Source organism: Carassius auratus, chromosome 44 (genome assembly GCF_003368295.1).
Source record: "Carassius auratus strain Wakin chromosome 44, ASM336829v1, whole genome shotgun sequence".
NCBI classification, from domain to species: Eukaryota; Metazoa; Chordata; class Actinopteri; order Cypriniformes; family Cyprinidae; genus Carassius; species Carassius auratus.
The window spans coordinates 2,999,542-3,022,915 of record NC_039286.1 but is presented as its reverse complement, the minus strand read 5'-3'; the positions used below and the strand labels follow the sequence as shown (position 1 = coordinate 3,022,915).

At 38.4% G+C, this 23,374-nt stretch overlaps 1 long non-coding RNA gene across 1 annotated transcript; it reads right to left on the bottom strand.

Annotated features, from left to right (window-relative positions):
• Window positions 1-15,125: 15,125 nt before the first annotated feature.
• LOC113062140 (uncharacterized) lies at window positions 15,126-18,769 on the bottom strand. Its single transcript, XR_003278505.1, has 2 exons — window positions 17,948-18,769; window positions 15,126-15,210 (listed from the first exon to the last, which is right to left on the bottom strand). It is a non-coding gene; the product is annotated as an uncharacterized LOC113062140 (long non-coding RNA).
• Between the last annotated feature and the right edge of the window lie 4,605 nt (window positions 18,770-23,374).

Below are 23,374 nucleotides of genomic sequence, written 5' to 3'. Positions count from 1 at the left end.
ACTTAATCTTAAAACATGTATTTGACCACTTGGACGAGGACAACCCAGTGCACAGCAACATCATCAAGCTGTTTAAGGAGACAAAGACCCTTGTCACACACTTCAAAAGAGCAGGGTAAAATAGCATACAATGTTATGTCTTCCTGGTAAAGCTGCTTATATAATCTGAAAGAAATTAAAGTGAAATAAATAAAAAGAAGCTTCTGTAACTTATACCTGCCACAGGTCTTTGTTTTTTTTTACTCAATTTTAAATAAATCTCTTTTTTTTTTTTTTTTTTAAATAAATGTTGTTTTCCAAAAGAGAGGCCAATGAATTGAAATTATGTCACCATAACATCCATTTTTCTTGTGCAATCTCTTTATATTTTAGGTTGCAAAAAGCACTGGACCAGTCACTGAAGCAATCTGTGGAGACGAGGTGGAATACCAGACTAGCAATGCTCCAATCTGTTAATGATGCTCTGAGATCTGGGAGGCTGCATTACATCTTGCTTCGCCGAAACGAGCTCCGTTACCTCAACAACATAGACTGCGAACTTCTTGAAGACATCATCCAACTCCTGAAACCTTTCGATGAGGCTACCAGGCATCTCTCCACTGATCAGACACCTACCCTTCACCTTGTCCTCCCGACCAAGGCTACTCTACTGAGGGGTTTGTCGATCCAGGATAAAGACAGTGTGATTGTAAAAGAGGTAATACAATACATGTCTGATTTTCATTTAGTTGGTGGTCATTCAAGTAGCAAACATAAGCACAGTGCAATGATGTTGCATGTATCGTCATGCTCCTCCTCCCCTAGCTGAAAGGGAAGTTAGCCCAGGCAGTGGAGATGAAATTCAAAGTCCACCTGTACCATAAGGTAGCCCACAGCTCTCTTTCCTAGCCTGAGGAGTTTCTTAAGGAAAACTCTCAATGGTCAAGAGTATGAGGAGGTCATCAGCACCCTGACAGCACTCACAAGAAACGGCAGGGACAGAGGAGAGAGTGAGAGGCCTTGTGGAGAAAGAGGGTGAATAACACTAGCATCAACAGCATTTGCAGAGCAAATGACAAAATTTATTTTTCATTTATTAGAGTGACACACACATACAGGACAGGTGTGAGGATTACCTTATAGGTAATGTTTAATATAGGTGTGTTAGACAATTGAGTATGTTAGACTACAAAGAACTAGATTGTAAATGACAATGTTCTATAAGAATCTGTCTTTTTTCCTGAAGATCCACCCCAGAGCAAGGAGCTACGGAGGTGCATAACTTCTTTGCAAGTTGTGTAGAAGAGGAGGAGAGGAAGGAGGACAGTGGTGATATGGAGTCACATGGTCGCCAGTTGGTGCTGCAATACATGAGTGACACTAAGTTGACACGTTTCCAGTGTCTTCTTGACTTCTGGCGGGAGATGTCAGGTGGGCTCGTACCAGTTGCCAAGAGGCTGCTAGCTATCCCCGCAACAAGTTACTCCTTCTGAGCGTAGCTTCAGTGTTGCGGGAAAGACTGATAGAGGAGAGGCGTTCTACCCTCAGTCCAGAAAATGTAGATGCACTTTTGTTCCTACACAGCAACATATAACTAAGATGGACTCATTATGCAAGAGCATAATTAATGAAATCGTTAACATGTAATTAAAAAAACTATAAATGTAAACTATAAATGTATTGTTTACTCAACAATAAATGAGTAAATGCAGCTTTATGTGTCAACAATAAATGAGTAAAATGCAGCTTTATGTGCTGTTTGGGTTTATTAAACTATTGTAGACATGGAGTTGAACTATGTACTGTTTTTCTTTTATTTGCTGTATTTCCATTTTCTGGAGAAAATGTAGAAACGGGCTCAGCAGCTGGTCCAAACAGGATGGAGAGCAGATTAAATCAAATTTATGTATGAACTAAACACTAGTTGAAGAAAAAATATATGGGAGCGGTACAGGAGCGGGAGTCAGTTTAAACAGGAGCGGGATGGAGTGGGAGTCAATTTACCAGGAAAGGATGGGATGGGATTATTTTTTAAACTTTGGTCTGGAAATGTGACGGGACAAGATTTATTTCTAAGGGAGTGGGACGGGACAGGAGTGAAAATTCCACTCCCGTGTCATCCTCTACCGCGGACATGAAAAACAATCGCAGACTTGACGTGGAGCGGCTGTTACTACACAGACCGTAGTCTACCAACAACTAACACAAAATCGTTTTCAAAATCGACAAGAATCGCCTGTGATTGTAACATCGATTTTGTGTAGATTGTCAGTGAATTACGGCTCGGTGTAGTAAATGCCAACCGGTGTTGCCAAGTCTTTGGTTGTTTTTCACGTCCGCGGGTCAAAGCGACTCCAATACAAATAACATGATATTTAGCCCCTAAAATGCTAATTTTAACCCTGCTAAAAAACGTATATTTTAACCCCCGGGAAGCAATTTTTTATCGAAGAACCTTCTGGAAGCTCGATTGGGCTAGTTTTGGACTAGTTTTGAGAAGCAACTGGCCAGGATTTGTTGTGATAACCTGGCAACCCTGATCCGAAGGCACGTGCTGGGATATACTTCTAATTACATGAGCGTCTTTACTGATGAGATGTGCATGAAAATAGCATTCGATTTTTTGCACAGCCCTAGTGCACAAGCTTGTGCTTCATGTGCGCTGCACACAAACATGCTATAATAAGTTTTGAGATTCTAAGCTACTTTAGTGATAAATCACAGGACAGCGATGACAACTAGTTTCGGTGTTCCTCTAGTGCGCGCGATCTTCATAGCTACTGTTTATATTAGTGTTCGTGCCACAATGCAGCTGCGCGAACATGGTAGCTCGATATAAAAATACACATCCGTTCATCTAATCGCTTGAATGTCCAAACCATAAAACATATACAACTAACAAAGTTTAGCGAAGACGCAAGGCTCACGTGCCATCACTATGTCTTGAACTGGCGTTCACCTCAGTGATTTGCTTCTATGCCACTGACTGGACGGGCCACAGTCATGTAGCTACACACGCGCTACGCTTTTAAGGGGAAGTGTTAACAGGATAAAAAAATAATAATAATAACCGACATGGGAAAATTACGTCGGTTAGAGGTTATGAATTTCAGTTTTGATTATTTTTTGATTAATCGTCCAGTCCTAATAGACCAGGGCACGTATTCGTAAAGATTCTAAGAATCCTCTCAGAAAACTCTTAATTTAGATTAAAAACGTTTATGTAGGAGTCTTAGCTTAAGAGCGATTCGGGACCAATCTGAGAGCAACTAAAGAAAAGACAAAAACTTTCATCTTAGTGAGGAGGCGGGTTGACCCTGTCATGGTTCTGTTGGACTCACTAGATAACAGCACTCTTGAAACGCTTCTTAGATTTAAGAAATTGTTGTATAACTTACTATACAATATCATATGAATTGCTGATACTTGATGAGCGAGTTAAAGTGTTTTTTTTATTATTATTATTATTGTTTTTATTATTTAATTTATAAATGATCTTGGCAAAGGGTATTAATAACTTGATTTGACCTTGAACGTTCAACACTAAAGACTTTCTACACATCTCATTCAGTGAAAATCCTCCATTGTGGTACAGTTAGCACTTACAGCCAAACCCATCAACGAAAGGCCATTGTCAAAGCACATCTACTGATGCATGCAAAATAAACATTTTTTTTTTGGGTGGAGTACATTTCCCCATACTTCTCTGACAGTGGTCAATTTCAAACAGGAAGTACAAGCTTATATAAAATCACTGGTGTTTCTGTAAAGAATGTCACAATAATTTACCTAAAGGATAGCAGACTGTTCATTTAGCTTTCCTTTGCGGAGAGTTTGGAGCAGCTCTTTGTTTCCTTTATTTGGAATAGAACAAAGAGCCATTATGCAGACGAAAATAGCTGAGTAAACTGTAATTACACAGCATTACAGGGATTCAGACCAAGCTCAGGGGGACAGAGTCGTCAGATAAGGAGAAAGTACACATATTCAGGATGTGAATTAGTCTTTTGTCTCGTAGATGGCTCTCTGTGGGCCAAATAGCATGGTAGTATGCGAAACGACTGTTTTATTCACGAAGAATGATATAGATCATGATTGTTGAGACCATCTCTTATACTCTTTGCAGGAGAGTTCATGGCTGCTGTCGTTGTCGGCATTGTAGTTTCACTGCCACGGACACCACGGCGCTGCTGGACCACTTTAACTCCGCCCACTGCCAGGACTCTGCGGATCCAGCCTCTGCTCCTGCCAACGGCTGCTCTGCTCCCTCAACCCTCCGCATCAAAGAGGAGAGCAAAGGTGATCTGAGACTCTATAGTCTGGTGCCCACAGTGGGCAGCAGAGCCGAGCCGCTTCCCGGCTCAGAGGTCGTGAAGAGTGAGGCCCAGGATGAGAAGGAGAAAGGCTGGGTTGAAGCGCTGGGACCTGTGACTGGCAGTGGAGTCCGAGGTGGGGAACAACATGCACAGAGCCTGGTGTGGGTGCCCAAAGAACGTGCAGGGGAGATTCTTAGGGGAAGCCCAGCCCCGTTCCCCCAGGCCACACTGGGTCTACTGAATGCTGTGGCAGCTGGGTTAAAGACCAGCAGCAGAAGGGGGCGACCATGCTTAGAGACTCATCAGGACTGATCTTCAGCCTCAGCGCAGATGCTAAAGGCTACCTGCCAGGGACACCAACTAGCGGTGCAGAGAAAGCCGGGCAGCAGTACCCAAGTTTCTACCAACGGCAAGAGCTCCAAGGAAGAGTCTCAGTCACTCTTAAGGTAAGCAATGTTCTCTGCCTGTCGACTCTTTCGAAGTCTTTTCAGAAATATCTGAATTTCTTTTTCAGTTTTTAAGCTAGAGGTGCTCCGATCACGATCGGCCGATCGTTAATGCACATCTCGTCAGTAAAGCCGGTTATCTAATCAGCAGTTAATTCCATCAGGTGCGTGATTTCACATAGAGCAGCTGTTACTACACAGAGCCGTTGTTAACTGAGAAGATGCACCAAAAAACGCTGAAAATGAAGTGGATTTGCGCATCTTCTCTATTAACAACGGTTCTGTGTAGTAACAGCTGCTCTATGTGAAATCACGCACCTGATGGAATTAACCGCTGATTAGAGAACCGCTTTACTGACGAAATGCGCATAACGATCGGCCGATCGTGATCGGAGCACCCCTATTTTAAGCCATGTGACCAGGCTCAACAGGATTTCTTTACCGCTGCTGGCATCTTTTTTTCTTGCTCTGCTAATATTTTCACTGGCTTCATTACACAAACAAAGCAAGCAAACAGATAGACAGACAGATAAATAAATAAATGTAAATAAATAAATAAAATAAATGTATTGCTAAAAAAAATTAGAATTATAATTATACAGCTTATATTAAAATATAACAATGATAATAATAGTAATAATAATGGTTGATTATGTTAATTGTATTGCAAATATAATTATATTTTATATTTCTATGTAATATTTTGTTTAATTATATAATTTGTATAAAATAATAATAAATGCACACAGTTTTTTTTTTATATTAAATTTTTTTAAAATAATAAAATAAAGGAAAAAATGTTTTCTGTACAATAAATTGTACAAATGATTTAATGAGTATATGTACACGACCAACAGGTGTGGAATGTATTGACCGCATTTCACTGACCTGTTCCAACACTGGCCATCCATCCTTGTTTTTGGGTTTCTCTTATTATGGAGCAGCAGTGCCCATGACGCTGAAGAGTTTTCAATTGCTTCTCCATTCCTTTCATACTACTGCTGGGGTGGGATCTATGTAAGGCTTAAGTTGTTTGTGTGTGTGTGTGTGTGTGTGTCTTTTGGTCTGTGTGATCGTGGGTTTTAATGAAGTCAGTATGTGCAGAGACCCTCTGCAGCTCAAAAGCCTGGCCAGACTAATTGAAGTGGTTAGAGAGCTGCAGACACAATAACAGAGCCATTGTGGTCCTCAATGCTTAGAGACAAACAAAACCAAAAACTGGAACATATACTTTACCTGAACTTTGGATAGTGGACTAAAAACTCAAATCCAATGGAAAGACCTCTTCCCATGGCGCTGGATTCATGAGTGATGGATGCAGCTGGCGTTGTGCCCTGTACCCTCAGAATTTAGATTGCACTGCACACCTCAGTGAAGGAAATTATGACCGATACACTTTGTGAGGAAGCAGTGCTCTGCTTAATCTGGCCTGGTGGATTATGTCATTAAAATAGCTCATACAAGAGATATTATTACCTCTTTCTTAAATCACTGTATTCATAGATATGACACTATTTCTTTTCATTTTTAATGTTTCACTTTTAACAGTAGTAGTAGTTTTCTGTCACGCAAGAACAGCCTAATCAAAGGTAGCCAAGAGAGTTATAGAACAAAACTACCATTCGTTCACAAGTCCGTTATCAATTAACTTACAGTTAGTGAAGGCGGGCTGGGTAGAATCACGCCGAATGACAAACCAGAACCGCTGTTTTTTCGTGCGTGCACACACATGATCCCAGTTCTCTTCAGACAGGCCGTGATCAGTTAGTTGTCTTTATGCCTGAATTGTCAAATACAAAGTGAAGGTAAAGTGAACGTAAACAGGTTGCCGAAAACTGGATATGTGTCAGTTTATTACATCCATGCATTCTTAAAGGGACAGCAGCCTAATTAAATACCCGTCTGTGTCATGAATGTTAACTAAACAACAAAAGATGTTAAATAAAGTATACGTTTCAAATAAACCTACTGTATTTGACAAACAAGTTTATTTATTTGTCTTAGGATTAGTAATTTGATTCTTTGATTCTTATTTTTTTTAACCAAAAAAAAAAACTCTAGATACTGTATTTTTCGGAGTATAAGTCGCACCTGAGTATAAGTCGCATCAGTCCAAAAATATGTCACGATGAGGAAAAAAAACATGTATAAGTCGCACTGGACTATAAGTCGCATTTATTTAGAACCAAGAACCAAGAGAAAACATTACGGTCTACAGCTGCGAAAAGGCGCTCTATGCTGCTCAGTGTAGACTACAGGAGCACTGAGCAGCATCTCTGGCAGCATAGAGCGCCCTCTGGCAGCTGTAGACGGTAATGTTTTCTCTTGGTTCATTTCTCTCGGTTCATGTCAAATAAATTTTGATAAATAAGTCGCACCTGACTATAAGTCGCAGGACCAGCCAAACTAAGAAAAAAAGTGAAACGTAAAACAATGACCTGTACATAATGGCTGTCTTATATCGGTAGCAATGTATTTGTGTTTGTCATCTGGCTTCCGATATTCCTCAGTCTCTTCCTTCACATGGTGAATCTGACACAGTGGCTTCAGCTGCAAGGAAGCATGTGTTATGATGAGCATATAAAAATCAGGACGTATAATGTCTTTAGTGTCACTGTGATTTGGGTAGTGAATCGGGTTTTTTCATGCAGTTCTTAAAGGTGAGCATGCGAAAAACGGCAGACGGAGACTGCTTAAAGATGCACAGCTAGTGAAAGCGAGAGTTCTACAAAGGCTTTTTCATGTAATGCATTCACTGTCTGACATTTGGAGCAGAATTAGGCTGTGGTTGAATGTTTTCTTCAAACTCAAGGTCGTGCGATGGTGTGGATTCAACAGCTTGGCAATGTATTCTGTGTATTTATGTATACGTTAAAGCTCCATGTTCCTTTTTGATCACCAAGTCGGCTGACAGCGAGAAGGAGTGGCTCTCCCTCAATTTTCTGACATGATTTCCGTTCACTACCCTTCTTGTTTGCCTATGTTTTAAGTCGGTCCCTTAAATGCAGAGCTCTGAGTAACAAGAGGCCCTTGCTGGGAATCGTTCCTTCATGTGCATCTCCCATCCAAAAGGCATCATTGATGTAACACGCTGGCCCAAAAAGAAAAGGAAGTCAATGGGAATGGGGTTTGCAAGCCATACGTCCTCCCTGGATGGTTCTGGAAACCGGTTTGGCAGGAGAAGAGGGCAGGGCGTGGTACGTTCAGTGGTTAAGTCATTAGGCTAGGCGTGTCAGTGAGTGTGTGAAAGCTTCGGGGTGGAGGTGGAGGCCTCTAGCCCTCAGGAAATGTTGAATCAGAACATTTTTTTGGGACTGCTAGGGCTTAATGGGACTCAGAAGGAATCTGAAGTCCGTCACAATATTTTTTGAGTTACCATGACTTGGCGTATGAGTCATCTATCGCATTATAAAACGCAGCTCAGCCAGGGAGGGGTTCCTTATCAAAGAACCTGAAGAACCCAGTCTGGAGCCAAGGCTCAGACCTGTTTCAGCACTCAGATCTGGAGAGGAGATTGATAACTGAGACGGAGACTTTGTGATGAAGGGGTTTGGCTTGGGAGTTGCCTTTTTAGAATCCAGAACAGATTTTTTCTTTAATGCTCTTCTTGGATTTTGTTGCATATTTGATAATGAATACTTATTTAGAGGCATAAATATTGATCTACTGTCTTTTTGAATTGTGAAAAAAAAAAGTGTTATAATTATAAACCACTTTTTGTTTCTCACGTTTAGCTAACATTTATTAGTTGATTGCAGCAATAAAAAAATAAATAAATAAAGATCTGCATCGCCTACAATATTATCATCTTCCATCCTCCCACTTAGTGACTAAGTTACCACAACATTGTAAAAGTTGATAGAGTGGATAAATAAAAATTTGATTTTAGTTTATGCAACAAATTTATTTTTGACCTAGCTTTTAAAATAGCAAATAAAATGAGCCTTTAAATCACAATGAAAATAAAATGTTTTTCCAAGTTTTTATTTGAGTCGATTCGATTTTTGTGACTCTCCAAAGAATATGTGATTTCATCTAATCTGGGCTAACATTTAGAATATTAAACTAATGACACTGTATGATGGTAATGAACATAATTTTCCCTCAACATAAATCATTGAGAAAAATGGTAAGGGATGTGGAAGTCAGCTTTTCTTGTGGAGCAGAATTTTGTGTCATTTTTGTCCTTTGAAACATAAAAACCCATTGTATTCATTGCATGTCAATGCATTGTTTGATTTATGTTCAGATCTATATATAAATACTATATCTAATCTATATATATCTGTACATTAATGGTAAGAAAGGCCATTGTATTTTAAGCAGTCTCTAGAAATCTCCCTTTTCTCTAATGTCTTAAATTGATGATTAAACAACATGCCTCCCTATTTTTTAAATGCCTGTTTGCCCTTGACTCTGAATTCCAGCTTCCTCCTGTCTTGCCACATACCCATAGAGAGGCATTCTGTCCCTGTGGCAGCGTTCGGCCTGCTGGCCCGTTACCGGCATCGCCTCATGTCAGAGCTCATTATTCCTGGTCTAGCGTTCTCCTGCATGCTACCCAGAATCTGCCTGCTGGCGCCTTCTCTAGCCTGTCCAGCGATCAGCAATTAACCCCCAATGCATTGTGGCTGAACTCTGCCACACAGTCATTGTTTAGGGTTGTGTTCAAAAGGTACGCTTTTTTTTTGCAGCTGACCTCCTGCCAGTTGCAGGTCACGTTAATTGCCCCAGATTGATATTCCCGCTGTGCTTGGTGCTGGCATTGGTCAACCCCTGGAGCAAACGGATATGCTTTTTCATCTGTGAAGACTAATCATGCGGTTATCCTTTTATGTAGTTTCTTAGAACTTCAGCATCTCTAAAGTTAATCCTATTGTTATTACATAATTAAGCCTCCAGCCACAACCCTGCAGATCATACTGAACTTTGCTCCCAGTGGTCTCTACTTAGACTTCGCAAACTTCATCTTCTGTCTTTGTAGCACTGAATAGCATTCAGCTAGTGTTGCATGAAGATCTTCAGAATAGTGTTTGATGTGATTTGCATCAGCCCAACCTTCATTACCTATTGTTTTATTATTTTGAGAATGTATTTTTTTTTAAACCCCTAAAAGTCAACAGATGTGAAGGATGACTGATTGAGAACATATTAAAAAAGTACTGAATTAATTGGTAGGTTATCAGGAGATGTTTTACTACTGCCTTTTAAATTATTTTATTTGTTTATTTATTTATTTTTAGTTTCATTTTCTGTTATTTTAGATTCATAAAAAATATATATTGTATATTTTTAAATGAATAAAATAGATAAAAATAATTTTATTAATGTATTTATTATTTTTACACATTTATATAATTAAAGCTATACAGTTTTATATACTATACAAATGTAAATATAATTCTATACTTCTTTTTAAATGTGACAGCCAAAGTCCAAAACTCCTACAAGGTCAGTGACGATCTGTTTGTGTCATATTATGCGAGAGAAGGCATGTGAAACCAAACTAATGGCTTTCAGCTCCATTTTTTTTTCTTCACCTATTTCCTTTTGTTTCTCTTCATGTGTGGTCAGCTTCCCTGGAACGCTTTCCATCCCAGATTCCTATTTAGATATGATTCTGACCACATTTGATCCCAATCTGACACCAAGCCTGCCTGTGGATTCCAGAGTCCAGTGCCGCCTTGCCCACGTCAAAGAGACAGGAGCCCCTTTTTGTTCCTTAATGAATACAATCTGCTCTTGAATTTTTGCTGAGTGTTGGATTAACTGGGCCTTTGAGGAAGGTGACATTCACTGTTTTCTCCCTTCCTTTCCCAATTTTTCACATGCTTTTCCCAAACACCCAGTTCCCCCTTTGGATTTATAGTTTAGTTGAGTTCAGGCAGTCAGTTAGTTCACATTTAACATGCTGTATGGATAGACAGCAGGAAAGGAATGTTGTGGAAAGAGGAATAAAAAGGGGAAGGTGTCTTGGTAGCTGCTGATTAGCTTCTCTTTGCAGTCTAATGGAGAGACGGCTTACCTATTATTCTGCTGTATATAAGGTGCCAGGCTTCAGGAGACGACACTGGTTCAGTAATGAGTTGTGGGGAAGTTTTGGCCTAATGGTTAGAGAGTTTGACTTCTAACCCTAAGGTTGTGAGTTCGAGTCTCAGGCCGGCATTAGTGTCCCTTGTTCACAGTGTGTGTGTGTGTTTGTGTGTGCGCACTTTGCATGGGTTAAATGCAGAGCACGAATTCTGAGTTTGGGTCACCATACTTGGCTCTATGTCATGACACTTTTACTTTCAAAGTCTGTCATCTGGTTGCGATGCAACAGCAAGCTCAGTAGCAAGGGATAAGGGGGAGGAGCCAGAGGTCTCTAAACAAACACAAACACAAGACAGCTGTGCTTGGCAGCCAGTAAATGTGTGATTACCTCGCAGAATGGGGCAGGCACATCAGGCAGGTGAGGCACAGGGGTGCACAATGACATTAAATCCAACAGCTGTTGTATAACCCAGGTAGCCTCTTCTCTAAGAATGCTTTACCAATCCTGTTCTGTGAAGTTAATGGCATGTTTGAGCAGCTGTGTGGATGAATGTGGGAGATTATGTATTAATTGCTGCTTTGGTGTATCCATGATATGGAGTGGCAGAAATTGGAATGATTGGTGGCACAGGTGAGGAGGGTGAGATGCTTCGTACCTTTCTGCAGACAGATGGTTACTCCCTGGAGAGCCTCCCTCCCTCACCTTTCTCCACCATTTCTGCTTTCTGAACTTTCAGACTTCTGTCTGGGTATCTTGCTAATAAGGCAGCCCCTTTGTGTAGCTCCTGGGGCCGGTTGCATAAATCTATTTAAGACTAGTCTTGCAAGTTAGTCGTCTAATTTTTTTCTTTAAGACTGGTATTTACTTTTTAAGTCAGTTGCATAATATTTAAGACTGGTCTAATTTAAGACAAAAAAGTAAGACTGGTTCCCCCTTGACTAACTTTCCTTTACAATCTATGTTGCCATGGAAACGAATAAACTGTCAAGTGCTCTAGATTCACAAATGTGGCCCGACTTTGTCTTGCGTTATGGCACATTTTAATATTTGCTTTTATGAAAGGGCAATAAGAAGAGAAAGGGTTTTCAAAGATCGTTCAAACCCATTAGAAGTCCTTTCTTAAAAGAAACTGCTGGAGAAGCTAAGGTTTCCTAGACATGCAATACAAGAACTAGCAATTGACTTGGAGGAGCATTTGAGGCCTGAAACTTCAAGAAATTTCAGCATCTCTCCACTTCTACAAGTATGTCTAGCTCTACGCTTCTTTGCCACAGGATGTTTTATAAACACAGCTGCAGACTTAATTGGGGTACACAAGTCTACAGCATCAAGAATTATTCATCAGGTTGCCTGTGCACTGTCAGGAAGACTTCCACTTTATCCGACTGATGTCTCTACCTTGAACAAGGTGAAGGCAGATTTTTTCAACATTGCAGGATTTCCAAATGTAGTTGGAGCCATTGATGGAACACACATTAGGATTCAAGCACCTTCAACTCATGAGCCATTGTTCGTTAATAGGAAAGGCTATCACAGTATTAACGTGCAGGCTATTTGTGATGCCAAACTAAGAGTGCTCAACTGTGTTGCTCGTTGGCCAGGATCAACCCATGACTCTAGAATTTTAGTGAATTCCCAAATTCATGATGCATTTGAGAGAGGAGAATTGCATGGTGTGCTCTTGGGTGACTCTGGTTATCCACTAAAACCCTGGCTACTCACACCTTTCTTAAATACAGTCAGTGTGCCTCAAGCTCGGTACAACACAGCCCATACCAAAACAAGAAATGTTATTGAAAGGTGTTTTGGAGTCCTGAAACGAAGATTTCATTGTCTGCATGCAGAGCTCAAAATGAAACCAGAAAAAGTCTGCAACATTATCTGTGCATGCGTTGTTTTGCACAACATGGCAAGGTAATAAATATGTTTTTAACTGTAATTAAAACTCCTAGCTACATATTCCCCAATGATTTTAAATTAAATGAGTAAAATATCATTTTCCATTTAATAGAGATCTTGCACTCCCAGACTTGGAGCATGACCAAATTTGTGAAGAACCCACTTTGGAGATTACTGAGGCAGGAGGGGAAGATGGATCTGGGCGTTACATTCGACAGATGATTGTAGAAAACATTTTCTCAGTTTGACTGAGAACAATGAAAGAATTTATACTTTTAAATTAAGTGGACATATTATAATTTATTAATTGAGACAATACTTACAAAATATTTGATGCATAGTATCAGTACAATCAGCTGAAATATGATACAGTGTTAATTTTGACACTAAATTTTAATTTAGTTTTAGTCTTAGTCTTTTGACTATAATTCTTTTTAGTTTTAGTCAAGTTTTAGTCATCTGATTTGTTTTAATTTTAGTCTTATTTTAGTCGACTAAAATTGCTTGGTATTTTAGTCGACTAAAATTGCTTTGTATTTTAGTCGACTAAAATTGCTTGGTATTTTAGTCGACTAAAATTGCTTGGTATTTTAGTCGACTAAAATAAGACTAAAATCAATAACAGATTTACTAGACAATTTTTTACAGCTGGTATAGGAAACAAACTTAACCAAAATATATAAAACACAAATTCAACTTAAATTCAACTTAATTACTGTGTCTTTATTTTGATTCAAAAGCTTTTATGCAGCAACAAACACTGTCATGATAATGTAAACAATAACTAGCTGCCAATTGACCATCAATAATAGAAAAATAACGTTAGGTCCAGGACCTTAAAGCTTACAGCTGAGCTGAACAATAAGTGCATACATTTAAAGTAAATATTTAATAAGTTGGGTGGATAAAAAAAGTAACAAGATTTTATAAGGTATTCATTTGTCTAGCAATATTGTATGTTTTAAATACTACAATATTGCTAGATTTGTATGTATAATGATAGGATGTGAACATTCATGTTTCACATGACTAATATAGAAATATTTGTGATATTGTCAACAAGTAGAACATTATAAAATATACTAAACATTAGTATTAATCAAATGTATTTATCATGATATTACGTATTAGTATTGTGCTCACATCTAATTTGAAGAAGGGGCTATTTTACAGTACTTTTCAGTTCGTAATATTTAATGCTACAACATCTACGCACTGCACTATTCCAATTTTGCTTATCTCAATAAACAAAAGAACATCGTTGTGAAATTACATTTGAGAAAATGTCCGGGTGGCTCGTCTGTAAATGTCTTTTCAAATTGGTTGTGTTCTTGCCACGTATGAGCGCTCTGCGTGCTTTACACTTTGTTTTGTTTTGTTCGTCGTCAAACGTGAAGTGAGCTGTGGACATTTTGTCGCTCTTTTAGACAGTAGGGACTTTAAGCAACAGCTGCGAATGGAACGGCTACAGCGACCGGAAGTTTGCCGTCACACCGCTGTAGCCAAGAACGTAAAAGTCACTAAGCAACGGTAAAACAGAACAGCGCAACGCAGCATTAATTCATTTATTGAGTTGAGTTATGGAGTTTTTAATATTGTATGATGTAAATAAGTCTAAAAACATAACATTTATTTACCTAACCTCTCACGTTGTAGCGACTCCGGCAAATCAGCTGTTCTCCCGTAGTAGACCGTTAAATTAGAACGTCACAAAGTAGCAGTTAAATTCGCGCAGGTGCAATACAACGCCAGAATGGCGTTGCCGTTCCACCAGAGGCTGTTGCTTAAAGTCCCTTCACCTCTTCGAATGCCGACTTCCCGGGAGCTCATAAAAACTGAAAACCTTCGCTTCACGTCTCAATAAGTCAGACTCTGTTTGGTTCTCTTCTCTCATGCAGTCTGTTCTGTTTTGCCGGTTCTTTTGCTCATTCCTCGCATCTCTCCCGTCTGCTGATTTGATTTTCGTCACAGTCTATTTGCGTCTCGTCCTTTATTCGTTGACGATAATGTCAATCAATTTAGTCATAGTTTTAGTCTCCATCAGTGCCTTCTATTTTAGTTTTCGTTTCGTTTTCGTCGGCAAAAATATATTCGTGACGAAAATAATGACGAAAATATTTAGTCAACGAAATTAACACTGATATGATATAATCTTCAAATCACTACACATTAACTTACACTAAAATTCTTCAAATCTCTTAAATATCTCTAAAGATTCTGTATGTAAACATTACATGTGTAAATTCAAAATTAAATACCAGTACTTATTAAATAGACAATTGTTTGATTAGTTATTGGACAATGTTCGATGAGATCTATAGTTCATGTCCAAGTTTTTGTAGCTCCAACTTTAGCTTAGTTTTCTCTAATTCTAGTTTTTGTATTTCTAATTTTAGTTTAGTCTCTTCCAGTGTTAATATTTGATATTGTTTTTCAAGTATATTGTTCATGGTTATCTTGCTTGGAGCATCTTTCTGTCTCTCGGTGTCTGAGCCACTTCCCACAGGTGCCATTTGGGTGCTGTCCAAATCGTCATCTTTAAAAATAAATTTAAAAAAGAACAAGAACAACATTAGCAAAATTTGAAAAGTAACAGGCACTGTATTTTTTGTTGTACTTTTTTTCTGATAAAATGCACTACATGCTACTTCACCCTTTTGTAGTTCATTCATTTTAGACAAAAACACACAAAACAATTACTTAGCTATGTAAACTGGGACACTGCATAGACTTCTGTTTTTTTTGTGTGTCACAGGCTATGTGAACACACAAAAAATTTGTGAAACATTGAACAGGTTAAATGGTCTTTATTGACAAAAGTAGTCTGATTATATATAATCTGAAAACACTGTCCTGCAGCAACTAGCCTAGTGATTGCACAGCACGTGATTTCCCCTAACCTGTGTCCACTTATTGTATTTTATAATATTTGTATTTTATCGTAACCGTTTTAAGCAATAAAGTAGCCTACTCGATGCTAGTGTTGCATCTTGAATAAGTCCACTTAGCGTTGTGCCTTCAGCCGTGACTAAATAAATAGGCTACAGCACAGCCGCTTGTGCGTTATTGCTTACTTAAACACTGTTAATCTGTTTTAACCCTCTGGAGTCTAAGGGTATTTTTGGGGCCTGGAAAAGTTTTGTCATGCCCTGATATTTGTGCTTTTTTCAGTTTCTTATAAATATCTAAATGGGTAAAGCCTAATATCACTGTAATCAGCGCAAACTGGGCTATAATAATATGTGAAATGCATGCATGTACATGATTGTATTTTTGAGGAAAAAAATGTTATAGGGGTGTTCCGATCACGATCGGCCGATCGTTATGCGCATCTCGTCAGTAAAGCCGGTTCTCTAATCAGCGGTTAATTCCATCAGGTGCCTGATTTCTCATAGAGCACCTGTTACTACACAGAGCCGTTGTTAATAGAGAAGATGCGCAAATCACGTTAATTTTCAGCGTTTATTGGCCCATCTTCTCAGTTAACAACGGCTCTGTGTAGTAACAGCTGCTCTATGTGAAATCAGGCACCTGATGGAATTAACCGCTGATTAAATAACCGGCTTTACTGACGAGATGCGCATTAACGATCGGCCGATCGTGATCGGAGCACCCCTAAAATGTTATGCATGGTTAGTGAAAAACTAAAAATGTTAAGTCACTTGAATAAGGCAATAAAACACATACATAAAATTGGTTGCCGGAAAAGCTGAGAACTGGAGCTTGTAGCCTAGAATTTTTCTTTCTAAATTATGTGAAAATCATCTTGTTTACTCATTCACAGAAAACAATATATTGATTTAAATTTTCTAAGACACTTTTTGTTGGTAAAAGTCATATGCGAGTAGGCGTCAACTATCATGAATATCATTGTGATTTACACCTGAGAAGACAAAGGCCCGCATAATGAGCTGCATAATGAGCCTCTCATTCAACTGTGCCACTCTGAGGGAGGACTTACAAGAAAGAATGTGAGGACAAAATAAAAGTATATAATTTTATGTTTGTAGTTTATTAAGAATATATTTAATTATCCCACAACATAATTTAATATCCACTTGGGGGAGCAGTTAAACAGTTTATTAGGGACAATCAAAGCTTACTTTCAAACAAATTTTTTGGCATCCTAACTTCAGTCACACAATCCTTCAGAAATCCTTTTAACAATCTTATTTTCTACCAAATAAACCCCATTTATTATTATCATCATTATTATTATTATTATTAATGTTGAAAAGAGCTGAGAATATTTTTCAGGTTTTTTTAGGGGGAATAAATCGAAAGAACTGCATTGTTTTTACATTTGTTAGAGTTATCTCTATTTGTCACATTTATATTATTTACATCAAGCTTTTGAATGGTATAGTATTGTATATTGTTATTGAAACTTCATAATGTTTCACTTGATTATACATTTAGTCAGGAATTATAGTTTGGAAAAAGTATTTGGAAAAAGTCTGACTAGTAAAATGTTTACACTTTATGTGAAAACTAGTACAAATAAATAAAAAGAGACTTACTCATGTTTATGATCTCTGCTGAATAAAGTGCTTCATTCTTTTTTCTGAGGAAATCCATTTCTCAAATCCTCAACCACATCACATCTTTTTGGAGTGAATTATGTCTTATTCCTCTCATCGCGAAGCAAACAGTAAAATAAAATAAAAACTTGAAGAACAGTCTCGCTGCTTTTTCTTCTGTGTGGGCGTATTCAAGCCGCGCGCTTCAGTTTGAATCTGAATAGCGAGTTCAGCGCGGGGGCGTGGTCACATTAGATATAATGAGCGGAGATATGAAAAATAGACATTGCGTTGTTTTCATATGGATTACTTTATCTCAGAATATTTGTTTTCGGCAGCACTTGTTTAGTTTAAAAGTAGACATTTCAGGCTTTCTATAGATATCTCTCTCATGTCTCTTCGTTGAGTATTCACGGAGTTACACTTCATTTTAATGACGTGTTTGTACATGACGATCAGCGGAGACAAAGACTGCAGACAGCACACTTTGTTTGTTATCTTTAATTTATAAGTGCACAAAGGTTCTTTGTTATTATGTCTGTATCCAAAAAAAACTAGACCCTTTACAGATTCGATGGATGTATTGCTCTTATCTGTACGATTAAAACTGAGAGTGTAATTTAAGTTCTTTTCGGGGTTATCAGGAGAAAATGACTCAAAACGCATATATGCGTTAATCGACTCGAAAGGGTTAAACTAAAAACATTGTTGTGAGGAATAGTAGAGGGCTGAAAGATTGAAAGCATAGCTTACCTTCACTTTGTGTTGTTTGGTCATCCTGGCTTGTAACAGGAGCTTCGTCATTTTGAGAGACCAATATCAGTGTCACCTCGCAGTCAACTATAAGATAATAAGTGTTACTCAATCTAAAACAGAGCAGTAACCTACAGTGTTTAAAATGAAGCAAAAACAATAACCATCGAAACATTATTACTCACGAGACTGTCCAAGCGGGGTTGATGTGACAGCGGTATGAGACTCTGTATCTTTCACCGCTGTGGGTAACGTCCGCCCAGATACTCCGCTCTCCCTCCCCCCGGGGATTCCCCAAAACATCGGAGATTCGTCTCCGTATATTTCGATGATCATTTCCGTTGTCCTTTTCAATTTAGGAGATGGTCCTCCCCCCGTTGCTGGGTTTTTTCGCTTAAATATTTCCTTTTTTGCTTCTTGAACCATATTTTTAAAACCGTTTTTGAACATCTTTGACGGATCGGTTGACAGATGGGTTGACAATGTTAACTCCTTCCGTAATTGTTGTCCAAGCTTTGTGTTTTTTGCCATTGCCGTTGTAATCGTTAAATTTGTTCATTAGAGTCGATTTAGCAGCATTGTATTCCTCTAATATACAAATATTTTCCGCAAAGGAAAACTGTGACGAGCGCGAACTGTCGGCCATTTTGTTTAAGTTGTTTAGCGTCTTATTTTTCCCACAAATCACTGCGATTTAGACTGTCTTAATAAAGATAGGTGTGAGCTTATTTTATGCAATGGTCTTTCTTCAGTGACTTTAGTTAGTCAGACTATTTCTTAGACACAGTCTTAAGATAATGACTATGTTTATGCAACCGGCCCCTGGAGTGTATGGCGGCTAGAGCTTCCCATTTCCCTATTCCCTACGTCGGCTCGGGAGCATTTCCGTGGTTTTAGAAGGGTTGCCAGCTTGCTGCCCATGTCAGCTCCTAGTCAGAATTGCCGTTTCAAGGACCCCAAGTTTTTCTTTTTTCAAAGACCAACCGAGCAACTGGTGTCATTTTCTCCTGCTGATCCCCAAAATACCAATTCATTTCTTTCAGTCAGGTTTCCCTGCACAAAACCGAAGGAACTAGCAACTCATTTCCCCTAGCACTTTGTGTCCACATGTCTCTGAATGCACGATTACCCATTGAGTATCAAAGAGGGATAGTGGCTTAGGAACAGTAAGCTTTGATTACAACAAGCATGTTCTTCATTAAGGATCTATTCGATTCTGATTTGCATATTGATGATGCATATGGATATAAATATATATGTATATTGTAATTTTAGATCAAAGGCTTGTTTGGATACTGCACAAAGGACAACATTTTTGTTTCTTTAAGATGGTTCTAGAACGAAAACACAAGGAAGCGTTTTCCTTCAAAATAATTGTTGGTGTATTATGCAGTTGAATCAGTTATGCAGGAAAAATCGTACTCGTGCTTTATTAAAATTAATTTAAAATTATTAAAACTAATTATTTTAGCTATCAGTGATAATGTGTGAATTAATACTGAATTATTACTGAAAAATAAAATAGAACATTACCTACATTTTAATTATTTTAATTATTTACATCAGTTTTCTGTACTGGGAATTTACAATGTTTGTATCAATCAAAGTGAAAAAGTGAGAAAAAAAACTATGGGTGAGTCATTGAATCATTCAGTCTATTGAGTGATTCAATCTGTTAAATCATTCAGAGCTATTGTACAAAAAAACGATACAACCACTGTGTGAAATTTACTCACTTTTAACAATTTGTAGTTTATCATTATAGTTAATCACATTATAGTTAAAAACAATTTTTTTCTCAGACTATTAGAGAAATCAACTGCATATATTTAAAAAGTGTTATTGAAGAAGTTTTAGTTCTTTACAGTTGCCTCCGATCCTCCTGTGGTTATTCCATTCTTGTAAAATGCAGATGAACTACCATTGCTGTTTCACAGTATTGCTTATTCCTTGCTACTCTTTACTGTTGCAAACTCCTGTGTTTTCTACAGCTCTGCTTTGTGATCTAGTGAAGAGAAATATCTCTGTATTGCGTTTCCCATTTGTGTATTTATTATGTGACGAATACACCTTAAATTCTTTACCCATAGCACTCAATTTACTGTGAAAGGTTCACAGGCCTCAAAGTGCGGGCAAATGCCAGTACAGCGTAAATGAGTCATTGCAAGGAGAAAAGTGTTGTGATAAACAATACGTCAACTTTGGGCAGGCCTGAAATTAAATTCATTAGGTCTGCCATCGTTTACATTTCCACCCACTGCCTCAAATTATATTTAGTGACAGCTGCTTTGATAAGCCACACTGTATGTTTCTGGGACTCCAGTATATTGAATTTCCATTGGGATTTCTTTCTTAATGTATTTCATTTTCTTCTTTATAGCCTTTTCTTTTATTGTTACTCCATCCCCTTTGTAATGGTGTGGAGCCAGACCTTAGAAGGAATATTACACAGATGTAGTTCCACCTCACCAGTGCAGATGAATGGGATGGGTGGGGCTGTTTCCTGTTGAGGAGAAAAAATAGGCAAATGATAAATAATCTTTTCTGCTTATCATTATTATCATAAGTCCGTAATTACTGATGACATTTTACAAATGACTAGGCCCTCTAATCTTTTACTTCGTCCAGGAGTAGTCATTGAAGCCCTACCTGCGCTCCACACATGACCCGTCATAATCCTTCGGCTGTGTGTGTTTCAGCACATGAAGCCAGAACTTCTCTTATTTTCTTTTCTTTAAGTTGTTCACTGTCTGTCATTGTAGAGTACTTGCCACAGAATACAGGGAGAATCTCTCGACCAACCTGGCATACTGGACACTTTCCATAAGGAAGGTGCAAAAAATGGCCATTTTCTTTTCTTTTTTTTTTTTTTCAACAAATGGACATGAATTTAGGTACTTAACCTTTAGAAAGTGCTGACTGTGCGCCCCAGGAGATCAAACTATGCAGAACTTTGCTGTTTTTACAACCCTTTTACCAAAATATTGGTCTAAATACAGAATAATACATTAAATGAAAACTGCAACTTTTTTTATGAGAAGGAACACTTCTGAATTTGTAACATTAGTTAATACATTAGGTATCATGAACTGACAATATTTATAGCATGGATTGAGCTAGATTTCTATTTATTTCAGCACAAAGCATACTAATGTTTTTTTTTTTGCCTCTGGTTGTATAAACATGAATGTATTATGAGCAAACATGAATTATATAAATTAGTAGTAACTGATGCAAAAATTAAGTCTCAATGACACTAACTTATCTTAACCTATTGAATCCTATGTTAGTGTGTTACCATGTAATTAATTAATAAATACATACATGCATAACAAAAGGTAATGGGGTTGCAAATTTAGCCTGAAGTTAGCTGTCACTCAGAAATTGGTCTTTGGTAATTAAAAGGAGTTTGTATTCAAACGTGACAATAAATAGCAGTTTAACAGATAATCGACATCTTTTGTCATTACTTAGCAGTTCAACGGATAATGTCAAAAACATAAACTTAAAATAAAAAATGTAATATTTTGGACACAGGTTAAGACCTCTAAGCTGGGACTTGCCAAAAATTTGGATAATTTTTTGTTAGCATATCTTGTAGTTTTCACAAAATACTAAAATTGTCCTTCTGATGCTTCCAAATTGTTAGACATCAAAATCTTATTCTTGGAAAGTCTACAGATTCCTGTAACAGTGCTGGTTTTTAAGCCACAAGATTGTGGGTCACCAACTAGGAGCACGAGAGGTTGCAATTTACCCCAAAAGCAGCACAACACAGTGTTTATCTTAGTGTTTCTATATCTTGCCAATCAAATACATTTTGTAGATTATTTTCAGGATGGTATAATGTGCAACACATAACGAACACGAGCTTTTTTCCGATATAGCACAGTCCTCTATTTAATTTAACTGGGCTGTGCTTTCTATGCCCAGTTGTTCCTAGCAAAATGGAAGCTTGGCAGGATTATAGGTAGGTTGCCCCTTCAGGAAGTCGCCCCTCACTGGCAGAAAGATGACCAAAGTTATTTTCCTTTCATGATAATAAGTAATGGCTTACATAGATCAGTGAGCTCTAATCACAAATTCCTCCCTGCATCTCATTACTTTAACATTCTTTTAGCTGTATCAGCGGCACCAGCTCTTAGGTGTTAATTTCCTCATCGGTCAGTGCTGAGTGGATCAGAGTTCTGGGCGAGACGCAACAGAATGGCAATCCACTGGCCAGAAAAGGGGAGGCAGAGAACAGCTGTACCTAGAGACTTCAGGGAAAAGTCTGTTTAAAAAAAAATTGCTCAAAGAAGCTAATTAGACCATTAAACTTTTGTAGCTGTATTTTGTAGTTTTTTTTTATTTTTTATTATATATTTTCTATATATTTCTGTGCCTTTTAACCAACACTTTGCAATGCTTTTTTTTAGTGAAGTGACATTCAGCCAAGTATGTTGACCCATACTCAGAATTTGTGCTCTGCATTTAACCCATCCGAAATGCACACACACAGAGCAGTGAACACACACACACACACTGTGAGCACACACCCGGAGCAGTGGGCAGCCATTTATGCTGCGGCGCCCGGGGAGCAGTTGGGGGTTCGATGCCTTGCTCAAGGGCACCTAAGTCGTGGTATTGAAGGTGGAGAGAGAACTGTACATGCACTCCCCCCACCCACAATTCCGTCCGGCCCGACACTAGAACCCACAACCCTTCGATTGGGAGTCCAACCCTCTAACCATTAGGCCACGACTTCCCAGTTTATGAATTTTACTTTTTTTTATGAGTTTCGGTTTATGAGTTTTACTTTTTGTCTTTGCAACATCCCCAAGTAACCTTTTCTGGCCGTGCTGCCCTTGTAGAGGAAGGTGAGTGTTGCAGTGTAGTTTGATTCAAGGATAATACACTCTTCATCACCTGCACTCTGTAAATTTCTTATAGCCTGCAACCCTGCACAAATCAATCTTCGACAGCGCTTCCACTGATTGAGCTGTTTGGTTTTTGTCGGTACTGAATGTTTCGGTTTATGAGTTGAACGGTCTGCTTACACAGAAAAACAGAGACTTTTCTTCTCTAATTGCTATTCTCAGCAAGTTTTTTGTTTATGTCCGTGTTTGTTTTGTCGTAGAACTAGTGTGTGTTTATGTTTTCACGTCTCTTTGTGTTCGAGAATCGTGCTGATGTTGCTCAGACAGGAAGTGGAAAACCTTTCTCCGCATCTCGCAGATGAATTCTGTATTAGAGTGCCACATTTTATGAGCAAGGACGGGAGGGAAGAGAAAAAAAAAGAGGAGAGGGAATGCGACTACCTGCTGCAGTCTACGGTCTGCGGGCAAGCGGAGAGCTTTTCATGACCTCACCGTCTGAGGGGGCGGAATACACTGAGCCGTTTCAACAGTCTTCCAGGACGCCGCTGTTTATTTTTGACTGCTGCAG